The sequence below is a fragment of the Moschus berezovskii genome, chromosome X (assembly GCF_049115385.1).
Source record: "Moschus berezovskii isolate FMDL1 chromosome X, NW_MosBer_1.0, whole genome shotgun sequence".
Lineage (NCBI taxonomy): Eukaryota > Metazoa > Chordata > Mammalia > Artiodactyla > Moschidae > Moschus > Moschus berezovskii.
In genome coordinates, this window is record NC_142488.1 from 70,739,009 (window position 1) to 70,754,737 (window position 15,729).

General features: G+C 42.9%; 1 pseudogene; it reads right to left on the reverse strand.

Annotated features, from left to right (window-relative positions):
* Positions 1 to 546: 546 nt before the first annotated feature.
* LOC129563938 (ubiquitin carboxyl-terminal hydrolase 44-like) overlaps positions 547 to 15,729 on the reverse strand; it is a 71,372-nt pseudogene continuing 56,189 nt past the window's right edge.

Genomic DNA, 15,729 nt, shown 5'->3' on the forward strand with positions numbered 1-15,729 from the left:
TGTATATATTGGATATTAATTCCTTGTGAGATTTCGCTTGCCCTGTGAGATCCAGGACGTGCTGGCGGCGCCGTTTCAGAGTAGAGACTGTCAGTTTCGGATCCGAGGATGGCGATGGCAAAGCTTACCGGAGTTCCTTGTCAAATTAAAGCTGTCACAGAATAAATCCCATTGCCCGCTGCGAGGTCCCCTCCCCGCGCACTGCAAACTTCAGTGAGCGAACTGGGTAATCAGTGTTTGGATATGCAGATCCTTGATTTAAAAGGCGGGGTGACCCTCCCAAGAACTTCTCCCGGGGGCTGAAGCCCGCAGGTGCAGTGAGGCGCGCGGGCGCGCGCGCGTGGGTGAAGACGCCTAGCCCGGGGGAGAGGAAGCCCGGGCGCCCGACGGGGTCTGGCGGCTGTGAACCGCCGGCTTGTCTCTGGCGGCGGCGGTGGATGATGGTGGCGGCCGGCGTGCTGGTCTGTGTGAGTGTGTCGCCGCGGAAATCAGCGCTGAGCGCAGCACGCTGAGCCCTTTGCAGGTCCTCCGCAGCCCGAGACTTGGCTAGGACAGACCCGACGCGCAGGGGTCGCGGACCGGTGCGCGGGGTGCCCGGGGGGCTAGTGGGGTCGGCTTATCATGGCGGATCGGACAGCTCCCAGCTGCCAGCTCCGGCTGGAGTGGGTGTACGGGTACCGGGGTCACCAGTTCCGCAACAACCTGTACTACGCCGCCGGCAAGGAGGTGGTCTACTTTGTGGCTGGGGTCGGGGTGGTTTACAACACCTGTGAGCACAGCCAAAAATTCTTCCTGGGACACAACGACGACATTATCGGGTAAGGAGGTGGCCTGGGGCGGTGTGGAGGGGTTGGGTGTGGAGGTTGGAAGGGTGAGAAGAAGGATGACTAAGTGGGATTTCGTGGGGTCAGATCTGGACGCCCCATGGAATAAAGGAGTCTCTCTGGCACCTCAGGGAATTACAGAAGGGCTACTGATTCTAAGCCTAGGGCAGAAGCAAGGTAAGGGTGAAGGTGGGGAGGGAGAAATCTCTTTTCTCTGTTACTCAGCAAGCCTTTTTAAATCACTGAAGAGTTAAGTGTCCTGGTGCTTTTGTGATGTTCATTCCTGCTACAAGTGGAAGGATCTTGCTGCTGCTGCGTCACTTCAGTCGTGTCCGACTCTGTGTGACCCCATAGACAGATGCCCACCAGGGTCCCCAGTCCCTGGGATTCTCCAGGCAAGAACACGAGTGGGTTGCCATTTCCTTCTCCAATGTGTGAAAGTGAAAAGTGAAAGTGAGGTCGCTCAGTAGTGTCCGACCCTTAGCGACCCCACGGACTGCAACCTACCAGGCTCCTCCATCCATGGTATTTTCTAGGCAAGAGTACTGGAGTGGCTTGCCATTGCCTTCTCCTTAGGGAGCTATTAAGTCTCCTTTGGGACTTCTCTTTCCCTCCCTTACTAGGAAAATTTAGGAACAATAACCTGAACAGTGGGTATCATCTTTGGGAGGCTCTTTAGAAGATTCCTCAGCAAGTAAGAGGTTTGAAAAAAAAAAAAAAAGAAAGGAAATTTTGCTAAAGGTAATTTGAGATCTTCTTTCCAGATGCTTGGAAACTAGGAAATTTCTACAGTGGGTGGGGAGTTTGTGCTCTAATATTTCACTTGGTAGTGACTTAGTGCCGAGGATCATATTTACGCACTAAATGGATGCTTCCACACCATCACTGAGGGTATAAAAGACTGGCAGTTTCTGTACAACAAAACCCTACCCTCCAGCCCACAGAATGACCAGCATCTAGTAGTGAATATCTTGGACTGGTGAAGACAAAACTGGATGAATAGCCATTTTAGAAGGTCCTCCTTACTAAATTGTAAAGGGATATATTTTTATTTTTGGCCCTGTCCTCTCATCTTTGGACTAAATGCATCTTTCTCCAGCCCTTGTCAGCCTCTCCTGTGACCATACAAGGTGTGGTCCAGACGCTGTTCACAGGGAATTCCTTTTCAGCCCTTGGCAGTTGGGGAAGGTTTCCACGATATGGGAGCCTCAGCCCACAGGGAAAATGACTTGCTGAGGATGGACTACAGCTGACAGAGACCGTATTTATACCTTCCAGACTTGTGTGTTCACTGATGTAGAACAACCTCCATCACATTTCAGAATATTGCCACTTGTACTCTATGTCTCATTTCATAATGAAGTAAATGGTTCAGTGGAAAAAAAAAAAATTCCTTGTGAGTCTCATCGTTAGCAAATATTTTCCCCCAATCTGTGGGTTGCCTTTGTGTTTTGATTACGGTTTCTTTTGCTGGGCAAAAACTTTTATGCTTACAGTAGGTCCCAATTATTTTTTAATGAATTTTTTTGAATTCAAAATTAAAAAAAAATAATTTATTTTAAATCATTGGAGGATAATTACTTGACACTATTATGGTGGTTTATGTCATAAATACATCAACATGAATTTTATTTCCATTACCCTAGGAAGTGGATCCAAAAATATATTCCCATGATTTATGTCAAAGAGTGTTCTGCCTATATCTTCCTTTAAGAGTTTTATTTTATTTTATTTTTTTTCCTTTAAGAGTTTTAAAGTACACAGTCTTAAATTTAGATCTTTTTCATTTTGAGTTTATTTTTCTGTATGGTGTTAAGTAACCTTCTAGCTTCATTTTTTATATATATATTAATGTCCAGTTTTCCCAGCATCATTTACTGAAGACACAGTCTTTCTTCCATTTTATAATCTTGCCTCCTTTGTTAAAAATTAATTAACCATAAATGTGTATGTTACTTCTGTGGTCTCAATTCCATTCCGTTGATATAATGTTCTGCTTGTGTGTCAGTACCATACTGTTTTACTGACTGTAGCTTTGTAATATAGTCTGAAATTCAGGAAACAGTGTCCTCCATCTCCAGTTTTCTTTCTCAAGGTTGCTCTGGATATTAGGGGTGTCTTGTATCTCCATCGGAGAAGGCAATGGCAAGCCACTCCAGTACTCTTGCCTAGAAAATCCCATGGATGCAGGAGCCTGGTAGGCTGCAGTCCGTGAGGTCGCTAGGGGTCGGACACGACTGAGCGACTTCACTTTCTCTTTTCACTTTCACACATTGGAGAAGGAAATGGCAACCCACTCCAGTGTTCTTGCCTGGAGAATCCCAGGGACGGGGGAGCCTGGTGGGCTTCCATACAAATTTTAAACTATATGCTATACTTCTGTGAAAAACTGTCATTAATAATTTGATAGAAATTTAAAAGAATCTGTAGTTTTCTTTCAGTATTAGAGTCATTTTGACAATGCTAACTCTTCCAATCCAAGAACATAACATATATTTCCATCTGTTTGTGTCATTTTTTAAATTTTATTCATCAATGTCTTAACATTTTCTGAGTATGGGTCTTTTGCCTCCTTCAGCTCAGTTCAGTTCATTTCAGTCACTCAGTCGTGTCCAACTCTTTGCAACCCCATGAATCACAGCACGCCAGGCCTCCGTGTCCATCACCAACACCTGGAGTTCACCCATACTCATGTCCATCGAGCTGGTGATGCCATCCGGCCATCTCATTTTCTGTCGTCACTATCTCCTCACGCCCTCAAACCCTCCCAGCATCAGAGTCTTTTCCAGTGAGTCAACTCGTCGCATGAGGTGGCCAAAGTATTGCAGTTTCAGTTTTAGCATCAGTCCTTCCAATGAACACCCAGGATTGACCTCCTTTAGAATGGACTGGTTGGATCCCCTTTCAGGCCAAGGGACTCTCAAGAGTCTTCTCCAGCACCACAGTTCAAAAGCATCAATTCTTCGGCAATCAGCTTTCTTCACAGTCCAACTCTCACATCCATACATGACCACGGGAAAAACATAGCCTTGACTAGACGGACCTCGGTTGGCAAAGTAATGTCTCTGCTTTTTAATATGTTATCTAGGTTGGTCATAACTTTCCTTCCAAGGAGTAAGCGTCATTTAATTTCATGGCTGCAATCAGCATCTGGAGTGATTTTGGAGTCCCCCCAAAATAAAGTCTGACACTAATTCCACTCTTTCCCCACCTATTTCCCATGAAGTGATGGGACCAGATGCCATGATCTTCGTTTTCTGAATGTTGAGCTTCAAGCCAACCTTTTCACTCTCCTCTTTCACTTTCATCAAGAGGCTTTTCAGTACCTTTTCACTTTCTGCCATGAGGGTGGTGTCATGTGCATATCTGAGGTGATGGAGATTTCTCCCAGCAATCTTGTTTCCAGCTTGTGCTTCTTCCAGCCCAGCGTTCCTCATGATGTACTCTGCATATAAGTTAAATAAGCAGGGTGACAATATACAACCTTGACGTACTCCTTTTCCTATTTTGAACCAGTCTGTTGTTCCATGTCCACTTCTAACTATTGCTTCCTGACCTGCATACAGGTTTTTTCAAGAGGCAGGTCAGGTGGTCTGGTATTCCCATCTCTTTCAGAATGTTCGAAAGTTTATTGTGATCCACACAGTCAAAGGCTTTAGTATAGTCAATGAAGCAGAAATAGATGTTTTTCTGGAACTCTCTTTCTTTCTCCATGATCCAGCGGATGTTTGCAATTTGATCTCTGGTGCTTCTGCCTTTTCTAAAACCTGCTTGAACATCTTGAAATTCACGGTTCACATATTGCTAAAGCCTGGCTTGGAGAATTTTCAGCATGACTTTACTAGCGTGTGAGCTGAGTGCAATTGTGCGGTAGTTTGAGCATTCTTTGGCATTGCCTTTCTTTGGGATTGGAATGAAGACTGACCTTTTCCAGTCCTGTGGCCACTGCTGAGTTTTCCAAATTTGCTGGCATTTTGAGTGCAGCACTTTCACAGCATCATCTTTCAGCATTTGAAATAGCTCAACTGGAATTCCATCACCTCCACTAGCTTTGTTTGTAGTGATGCTTCGTAAGGCCCACTTGACTTCACATTCCAAGATGTCTGGCTCCAGGTGAGTGATCACGCCATTGTGATTATCTTGGTCATGAAGATCTTTTTTGTACAGTTCTACTGTGTATTCTTGCCCCCTCTTCTTAATATCTTCTGCTTTCGTTAGGTCCATACCATGTCTGTCCTTTATCGAGCATATCTTTGCATGAAATATTCCCTTGATATCTTTAATTTTCTTGAAGGGATCTCTTTTTTCTCCTACACTGTTGTTTTCCTCTATTTCATTGCACTGGTCACTGAGGAAAGATTTCTTATCTCTCCTTGCTAATCTTTGGAACTCTGCATTCAGATGCTTATATCTTTCCTTTTCTCCTTTGCTTTTCGCTTCTCTTCTTTTCACAGCTATTTGTAAGGCCTCCTCAAAGAGCCATTTTTCTTTTTTGCATTTCTTTTCCATGGGGATGGTCTTGGTCTCCTGCACTGTGTCACGAACCTCCGTCCAAAGTTCATCAGGCACTCTATCTATCAGATCTAGTCCCTTAAATCTATTTCTCACTTCTACTCTATAATCATAAGGAATATGATTTAGGTCATATCTGAATGGTCTAGTGGTTTTCCCTACTTTCTTCAATTTCAGTCTGAATTTGGCAATAAGGAGTTCATGTTCTGAGCCACAGTAAGCTCCTGGTCTGGTTTTTGCTATCTGTATAGAGCTTCTCCATCTTTGGCTGTAAAGAATATAATCAATCTGATTTCGGTGTTGACCATCTGGTGATGTCCATGTTTAGAGTCTTCTCTTGTGTTGTTGATAGAGGGTGTTTGCTATGACCAGTGCGTTCTCATGACAAAACTCTATTAGGCTTTGCCCTGCTTCATTCCGTGCTCCAAGGCCAAATTTGCCTGTTACTCCAGGTGTTTCTTGACTTCCTACTTTTGCATTCCAGTCCCCAATAATGAAAAGGACATCTTGTTTGTGTGGTAGTTCTAAAAGGTCTTGTAGGTCTTCATAGAACCATTCAACTTCAGCTTCTTCAGCATTACTGGTTTGGGGATAGACTTGGATTACTGTAATATTGAATGGTTTGTCTTGGAAATGAACAGAAATCATTCTATCGTTTTTAAGATTGCATCCAAGTACTGCATTTCAGACTCTTTTGTTGACCATGATGGCTACTCCATTTCTTCTAAGGGAATCCAGCCCACAGTAGTAGATATAATGGTCATCTGAGTTAAATTTGCCCATCCCAGTCCTTTTTAGTTCGCTGATTCCTAGAATGTTTACGTTCACTCTTGCCATCTCCTGTTTGACCACTTCCAATTTGCCTTGATTCATGAACCTAACATTCCAGGTTCCTATGCACTATTGCTCTTTACAGTATTGGACCTTGCTTCTATCACCAGTCACATCCACAACTGGGTATTTTTTTGCTTTGGCTCCATCCCTTCATTCTTCCTGGAGTTATTTCTCCACTGATCTCCAGTAGCAATCTAGGCACCTACCGACCTGGGGAATTCTTATTCAGTATCCTATCATTTTGCCATTTGATACTGTTCATGGGGTTCTCAAGGCAAGTATACTGAAGTGGTTTGCCATTCCCTTCTCCAGTGGACCACATGCTGTCAGACCTCTCCAACATTACCCGGCTGTCTTGGGTGGCCCCACACGGTATGGCTTAGTTTCATTGAGTTAGACAGGGCTGTGGTCCATGTGATCAGATCAACTAGTTTTCTGTGATTATGATTATTAGTTTCAGTGTGTATGCCCTCTGATGACCCCTCGCAATACCTACCATCTTATTTGGGTTTCTCTTGCCTTGGTCGTGCGTTATCTCTTCACAGCTCCTTAGTTAGTTTTATTCCGAAATATTTTATTCTTTTTGATGCAATGGTAAATGCAATCATTTTATTCTTACTCTTTCTGCTCTTTCATTGCTAGTGTATAGAAACAAAATATGTGTGTACCCCCCTGACCATTTCATTGTGACTTCTTCTTCTTTGTATGTGGGGTATCTGATTTTTTGGTGGGTTCCAGCTTCCTGCTGTCAATGGTTGTCCAATAGCTAGTTGCAATTTCAGTGCTCTTGAAAGATGAGTGAGTGAAGTCACTCAGTTTTGTCTGACTCTTTGTGACCCCATGGACTGTAGCCTACAAGGCTCCTCCATCCATGGGATTTTCCAGGCAAGAGTACTGGAGTGGGTTGCCATTTCCTTCTCCAGGGGATCTTCCCATCCCAGGGATCGAACCCTGGTCTCCTGCATTGTAGGCAGACGCTTTACTGTCTGGGCCACCAGGGAAGTCCTTGTAAGAGGAGAAGAGCACACATCTCCCTAATCTACCTGTTTAAAATCCTGTATCTCCAGACCCACAGTTTGAATGACAATAATATCAAAGAAGTTCTCCCACTTTTGTGAAGATTTTGAGCCTCATGTCAGTCTTCCCGGCAAGGGGGATCAGCAAATGGACTTGGAATTTCCAGGGAATCCTACATTGAAGGCCATTGGGATTTGATTACATGAACTCCATAGGACTGGGAGAAACAGAGACTCTACTCTTGGAGGGCACAAGGAAAATCTTGTGCACACCAAGTCCCCGGGGAAAGGAGCTGTGACCCCACAGGAGACTGAAGCAGACTTGACTGCTAGTATTAGAGGATCTCCTATCGAGGTGTTGGTTGGCAGTGGCTCACTGTAGGAATGGAGGCACTGGAAGAAGAAATCCTGGAAGGGAACCCTTGGTGTAAGATCTCTTGGAGGTCTCCGTTAACCTTACCATAAAGCCCATAGACTCCAGGGCTGGGATGCCTCAGGCCAGACAATTAACAAGGAGGGAGCACAACACCACCCATCAGTGAATAATTGTATTAAAGTTTTACGGAGCATGGGCTTGACCATCAGGAAGCTAATTCAAGCCTCTTAGCTTCACCCATCACAGGGCAGACAGAGAAGCATGAAGAACCACAGTCCTGCAGTGGATAGAGCCAAAACCACATCACAAATAGTTAACCAGGATGGAAAATGAGAGGGTTTTGTCCTAAATGAAAGGACAGAAAACCTCAGAAAAGCAACCAAATGAAGTGAAGATAGACAACCTTCCTGAAAAAATATTCAGAATAATGATAGTGAAGATGATCCAGGATCTTGGAAAATAATGGAGACAAATATTTAGAAGATGTCGGAAATTACTACCAAAAACGTAGAAGAACTAATAAACAAACAAACAGAGATAATACACTAAGTTCATTTCAGTCACTCAGTCATATATGACTGTTTGTGACCCCATGGAATGCAGAACACCAGGCTTCCCTGTCCATCACCAACTCCCGGAGCTTGCTCAAACTCATGTCCATTGAGTTGGTGATTCCATCCAACTATCTCATCCTCTGTCATTCCCTTCTCTACTTGCCTTCATTCTTTCCCAGCATCAGGTTATTTTCCAGTGAGTCAGTCCTTCACATCAGGTGGCCAAAATATTGGAGCTTCAGCTTCAGCATCAGTCTTTCCAATGAATATTCAGGACTGATTTCCTTTAGGCTTGATCTCCATGTAGTCCAAGGTACTCTCAAGAATCTTTGGGACTCTGTGGGAGAGGGTGAAGGTGGAATGATTGGAGAGAATGGAATTGTAGCATGTATATTATCATAAGTGACCAGTTCAGGTTCGACGCATAAATTTTCCTCTGTTCATTTCTTTGCATTTGTGCTTTTTTAATAAAATTCTTTTTTAGAAATAAAAAAAAAATAAAAAAATAAATAAATTAAAAAAAAAAAGAATCTTTTCCAACAGTACAGTTCAAAAGCATCAATTCTTTGGTGCTCAGCTTTCATTATGGTCCAACTCTGACATCCATACACGTCTACTGGAAAAAACATAGCTTTGACTATACGGACCTTTGTTGGCAAAGTAATATCTCTGCTTTTTAATATGCTGCCTAGGTTGGCCATAGCTTTCCTTCCAAGGAGAAAGTGTCTTAATTTCACGGTTGCGGTCACCATCTCCAGTGATTTTGGAGCCCAAGAAAATAGTCTCTCACTGCTTCTAGTTTTTCCCCATCTATTTGCATGAAGTGATGGGACCAAATGCCATGGTCTTAGTTTTTTGAATGTTGAGTCTTAGGCCAGCTTTTTCACTCTTCTCTTTCACTTTCAACAAGAGGTTCTTCAGCTCTTCTTCACTTTCTCCATAAGGGTGGTATCATCTACATATATGAGGTTATTGATGTTTCTCCTGGCACTCTTGATTCCAGGTTGTGCTTCACCCAGCCTGGCATTTCACTTGATGTACTCTGCATATATGTTAAATAGGCAGGGTAATAATATGCAGCCTTGATGTAGTCCTTTCCCAATTTGGAACCATTCCATTGTTCCATGTCCGGTTCTAACTGTTGTTTCTTGTCCTGCATACAAATTTCTCAGGAGGCAGGTAAGGTGATCTGGTATTCCAGTCTATTTAAGAATTTTCCATAGTTTGTTATATTCACACAGTTAAAGGCTTTGGTGTAGTTAAGGAGAAATAGATGTTTTTCTGGAACTCTCTTTTTGTATGATCCAACGGATGTTGGAAATTTGATCTCTGTTTCCTCTGCCTTTTCTAAATCCAGCTTGAACATCTGGAAGTTCTCAATTCACATACCATTGAAGCCTAACTTGGAGATTTTTGAGCATTACTTTGCTACTGCTTGTGATGAGCACAACTGAGTGGTAGTTTGAACATTCTTTGGCATTGTCTTTCTATGGGATTGGAATGAAAACTGAACTTTTCCAGTCATGTAGCCACCGCTGAGTTTTCCAACTTTGCTGGTATATTGAGTGCAACACTTTAACAGCATAATCTTTTAGGACTTATAATAACTTAGCTGAAATTCCTTCACCTTCACTAGTTTTGTTCATAGTGATGTTTCCTAACAGCCACTTGACTTTGGACTTCACAAAGTCTGGCTCTAGGTGAGTGATCACACCCTCACGGTTATCTTGGTCATTGAAATCTTTTTTGTACAGTTCTTCTGTGTATTCTTGCCAAATCTTCTTAATATCTTTTGCTTCTGTTAGGTCCATACCATTTCTGTCCTTTATTATGTCCATCATTGCATGAAATTTTCCCTTGAAGAGATCTCTAGTTTTCCCCATTCCATTGTTTTCCTCTATTTCTTTGCATTGATAACTGGAGGAAGGCTTTCTTATCTCTCCTTGCTACACTTAGGATCAGTGCATTCAGATGAGTTTATCTTTCATTTTCTCCTTTGCCTTTAACTTCTCTTCTTAGCTATTTGTAAGGCCTACTCAGGCAACCATTTTGCCTTTTAGCATTTCTTTTTCTTGCGGATAGTCTTCATCATTGCCTTCTGTATAATGTCATGAACCTCTGTCCATAAATCTTCAGGCACATTATCAGATGTAATCCCTTGAATCTATTTGTCACTACCACTGGATAATCATAAGGGATTTGATTTAGGTCTTACCTGATGGGTCTAGTTGTTTTCCCTACTTTTTTCAACTTAAGTCTGAATTTTGCAATAAGGAGTTCATGATCTGAGCCACAGTCAACTGCTGTTCTTGTTTTTTCTGACTGTGCAGAACTTTTCCATCTTTGGCTGCAAAGAATATAATCCATCTGACTTCGGTATTGACCATCTGGTAATGTTCATGTGTAACTTCTTCTCTTATTTTGTTGGAAGAGGGTGTTTGCTATGACCAGTATGTTCTCTTGGAAAAACTGTTAGACTTTGCTCTGCTTCATTTTATACTCTAAGGACAAACTTGCCTGTTAATCCAGGTATTTCCTGACTTCCTACTTTTGCATTCCAGTCTCCTATGATGAAAAGGACATCTTTTTTGGATGTTAGTTCTAGAAGGTTTTGTAGGTCTTCATAACCATTCAACTCCAGATTCTCTTAGTGGTTGGGGCATACACTTGGATTACTGTGATATTGAATGTTTTGCCTTGGAAATGAACAGAGATCATTCTGTAATTTTTGAAATTGCTCCCAAGTACTGCATTTCAGACCCTTTGTTGACTACAATAGCTTCTCCATTTCTTCTGAGAGATTATTGCCCTCAATAGTAGATACAATGCTCTCCCAAGTTAAATTCACCTATTCCAGTCTATTTTAGTTCACCAATTCCTAAAATGTAAATGTTCACTCTTGCCATCTCCTGTTTGACCACTTCAAATTTACCTTGGTTCATAGACCTAACATTCCAGGTTCCTATGCAATATTGTTCTTTACAGAATCAGACTTTACTTCCAACACCAGTCACATCCACAACTGAATGTTGTTTTTGTTTTGTCTCCGTCTCTTCATTCTTTCTGGAGTTATTTCTCAACTATTCTCCAGTAGCATATTGGGCACCCCTGGTGGCTCAGAGGTTAAAGCATCTTCCCCCAATGCTGGAGACCCGGGTTCGATCCCTGGGTCTGGAAGATCCCCTGGAGAAGGAAACGGTAACCCACTCCACTATTCTTGTCTGGAGAATCCCATGGACGGAGAAGCCTGGTAGGCTACAGTCCATGGGGTCACAAAGAGTCAGAAACGATTGAGCGACGAAACGGAATGGAACCAATCTGGGGAGTTCATCTTTCAGTGTCATATATTTTTGCCTTTTGATACTGTTTCTGGGGTTCTCAAGGCAAGAATTCTGAAGTGGTTTTCCATTCCCTGTTCCAGGGGACCATGCTTTGTCAGAACTTTCCTCCATGCCCCATCTGTCTTGAGTGGCCCTACAAGGAATGGTTCATAGTTTCATTGATTTAGACAAAGTTGTGGTCCATATGATTAGTTTGGTTAGTTTTCTGTGATTGTGGTATTCATTCTGTCTGCCCTCTGATGAAATAAGATAAGAGGCTTATGGAAGCTTCCTGATGAGACACTGTGTGTGCAGGAAACTGGATCTTGTTCTGATGGGCAGGGCCAAGTTCAGTTCAGTTCAGTTCAGTTCAGTCGCTCAGTCGTGTCTGACTCTTTGTGACCACATGAATCACAGCACGCCAGGCCTCCCTGTCCATCTCCAACTCCCGGAGTTCACTCAAACTCATGTCCATCGAGTCGGTGATGCGATCCAGCCATCTCATCCTCTGTTGTCCCCTTCTCCTCCTGCCCCCCAATCCTTCCCAGCATCAGAGTCTTTTCCAGTGAGTCAACTCTTCGCATGAGGTGGTCAAAGTATTGGGGCTTCAGCTTTAGCATTAGTCCTTCCAAAGAACACCCAGGATTGATCTCATTTAGAATGGACTCGTTGGATCTCCTTGCAGGCCAAGGGACTCTCAAGAGTCTTCTCCAACACCACAGTTCAAAAGCATCAATTCTTCGGCGATCAGCTTTCTTCACAGTCCAACTCTCACATCCATACATGACCACTGGAAACACCATAGCCTTGACTAGATTGACCTTGGTTGGCAAAGTAATGTCTCTGCTTTTTAATATATTATCAAGGTTGGTCATAACTTTCCTTCCAAGGAGTAAGTGTCTTTTAATTTCATGGCTGCAATCAGCATGTGCAGTGATTTTGGAGCCCCCCAAAATAAAGTCTGACACTTTTTCCACTGTTTTCCCATTTATTTGCCATGAAGTGATGAGACCAGATGCCATGATCTTTGTTTTCTGAATGTTGAGCTTCAAGCCAAATTTTTCACTCTCCTCTTTCACTTTCATCAAGAAGCTTTTTAGTTCCTCTTCACTTTCTGCTATAAGTGTGGTGACATATGCATATCTGACGTTATTGATATTTATCCCGGCAATCTTGACTCCAGCTTGTGCTTCTTCCAGCCCAGCATTCCTCCTTCCAGCCCAGCGTTCCTCATGACGTACTCTGCATATAAGTTAAATAAGCAAGGTGACAATATACAGCGTTGATGTAATATTTTTCCTATTTAGAAGCAGTCTGTTGTTCCATGTCTAGTTCTAACTGTTGCTTCCTGACTTACATATAGGTTTCTCAACAGGCAGGTGAAGTGGTCTGTTATTCCCATCTGTTTCAGAATTTTCCACAGTTTATTGTGATCCACACAGTCAAGGGCTTTGGCATAGTCAATAAAGCAGAAATAGTTATTTTTCTAGAACTCTCTTGCTTTTTCCATTATCCAGCAGATGTTGGCAATTTGATCTCTGCTTCCTCTGCTTTTTCTAAAACCTGCTTGAACTTCTGGAAGTTCACGGTTCATGTACTGCTGAAGCCTGGCTTGGAGAAATTTGAGCATGAATTTACTAGCATGTGAGATGAGTACAATTGTGCAGTAGTTTGAGCATTCTTTGGCATTGCCTTTCTTTGGGATAGGAATGAAAACTGAATTTTCCAGTCCTGTGGCCACTGCTCTTTTCCAAATTTACTGGCATATTGAGTGCAGCATTTTCACACCATCATCTTTCAGGATTTGAAATAGCTCAACTGGAATTCCATCCCCGTACACTAACTTTGTTCGTAGTGATGCTTTCTAAGGCCCACTTGACTTCACATTCCAAGATGTCTGGCTCTAGGTAAGTGATCACACCATCGTGATTATCTTGGTCGTGAAGATCTTTTTTGTACAGTTCTTCTGTGTATTCTTGCCACCTCTTCTTAATATCTTCTGCTTCTGTTAGGTCCATACCATTTCTGTCCTTTATTGAGCCTATCTTTGCTTGAAATGTTCCCATGGTATCTCTAAATTTCTTGAAGAGATCTCTAGTCTTTTTCATTCTGTTGTTTTCCTCTATTTCTTTGCATTGATCACTGAAGAAGGCTTTCTTATCTCTCTTTACTATTCTTTGGAACTCTGCATTCAGATGCTTATATCTTTCCTTTTCTCCTTTCTTTTCGCTTCTCTTCTTTTCACAGCTATTTGTAAGGCCTCCTCAGACAGCCATTTTGCTTTTTTGTATTTCTTTTCCATGGGGATTGTCTTGATCCCTGTCTCCTCTGCAATGTCACGAACCTCCATCAATAGATCATCAGGCACTCTATCTATCAGATCCAGTCCCTTAAATCTATTTTTTCACTTCCACTGTATAATCATAAGGAATTTGATTTAGGTCATTTCTGAATGGTCTAGTGGTTTTCTCTACTTTCTTCAATTTAAGTATGAGTTTGCCAATAAGGTTTTCATGATCTGAACCACAGTCATCTCCTTGACTTGTTTTTGGTAACTGCATAGACCTTCTCCATCTTTGGCTGCAAAGAATATAATCAATCTGATTTCAGTGTTAACCATCTGATGATGTCCATGTTTAGAGTCTTCTCTTATGTTGTTGGAAGAGGGTGTTTGCTATGACCAGTGCATTCTCTGGGCAGAACTCTATGAGCCTTTGCCCTGCTTCATTTCGTGCTCCAAGGCCAAATTTGCCAGTTACTCCAGGTGTTTCTTGACTTCCTACTTTTGCATTCCAGTCCCCTATAATGAAAAGGACATCTTTTTTGGGTGTTAGTTCTAAAAGGTCTTGTAGGTCTTCATAGAACCGATTAACTTCGGCTTCTTCAGCATTACTGGTTGGGGCATAGGCCTGGATTACTGTAATATTGAATGGTTTGCCTTGGAAACGAACAGAAATCATCCTGTCATTTTTAAGATTGCATCCAAGTACTGCATTTCGGACTCTTTTGTTGACCATGATGGCTACTCCATTTCTTCTAAGGGATTCCTGCCCACAGTAGTAGATATAATGGTCATCCGAGTTAAATTCACCCATTCCAGTCCATTTTAGTTCACTGATTCCTAGAATGTCGACATTCACTCTTGCCATCTCCTGTTTGACCACTTCCAATTTGCCTTGATTCATGGACCTAACATTCCAGGTTCTTATGCAATATTTCTCTTTACACCATCGGAACTTTCTTCTTTCACCAGTCACATCCACAACTGGGTATTGTTTTTGCTTTGGCTCCATCCCTTCATTTGTTGGAGTTATTTCTCCACTGATCTCCAGTAGCATATTGGGCACCTACCGACCTGGGGAATTCCTCATTCAGTATCCTATCCCTTTGCCTTTTCATACTGTTCATGAGGTTCTCAAGGCAAGTATACTGAAGTGGTTTTCCATTCCCTTCTCCAGTGGACCACATTCTGTCAGAGCTCTCCACCATGACCCGCCCACCTTGGGTTGCCCCACATGGCATGGCTTAGCTTCATTGTGTTAGACAAGGCTGTGGTCCATGTGATCAGATAGACTAGTTTTTGTGATTATGATTTCAGTGTGTCTGCTCTCTAATGCCCTCTCGTAATACCTACCATCTTATTTGGGTTTCTCTTACCTTGGTCATGGGGTATGTCTTCACAGCTGCTCCAGCAAAGCTCAGCTGCTGCTCCTTATCTTGGACGAGGGGTATTTCCTCATGGCCGCCCCTCCTGACCTTGAATGTTGAGTAGCTCCTCTCGGCCCTCTTGCACCCGTGTATCCACTGCCACTTGGATGTGGAGTAGCTCCTCTCGGCCTCCGCCCTGACCTCCGTCGTGTAGTAGCTGTTCTCACCCGCTGCCCCTCCTCTTGGCCATGCTTCTGTTTGCGGTCGTTCATGCTGCTGACGTTGCTTCTGTAAAGCTTTAATTAAACTTTCTGTTGATGGGTGGGTCTGTGTTCCCTCCATATTGTTTTTCCTGAGACCAAACTGTCTACCCTTGTCTCCACTGGTGACTCCTGGATACTCATAGGCAAGTCTGATTCAGGATATTGTGGGGACACTGCTCCTTTCTCCTGGGTCCTGGTGCACACAAGGTTTTCTTTGTGCCCTTCAAGAGTCTGTTTCCCCAGTTCTATGGAAGTTCTATAATCAAATTTCACTGGTCTCCAAAGTCAGTTTCCCTGGGAGTTCTCCATCCCTTTGCTAGATCGCCAGGTTGGCAATCTGTTGTGAGTCCTAGAACTTTTGTAACTGCGAGAATTTCTTTGG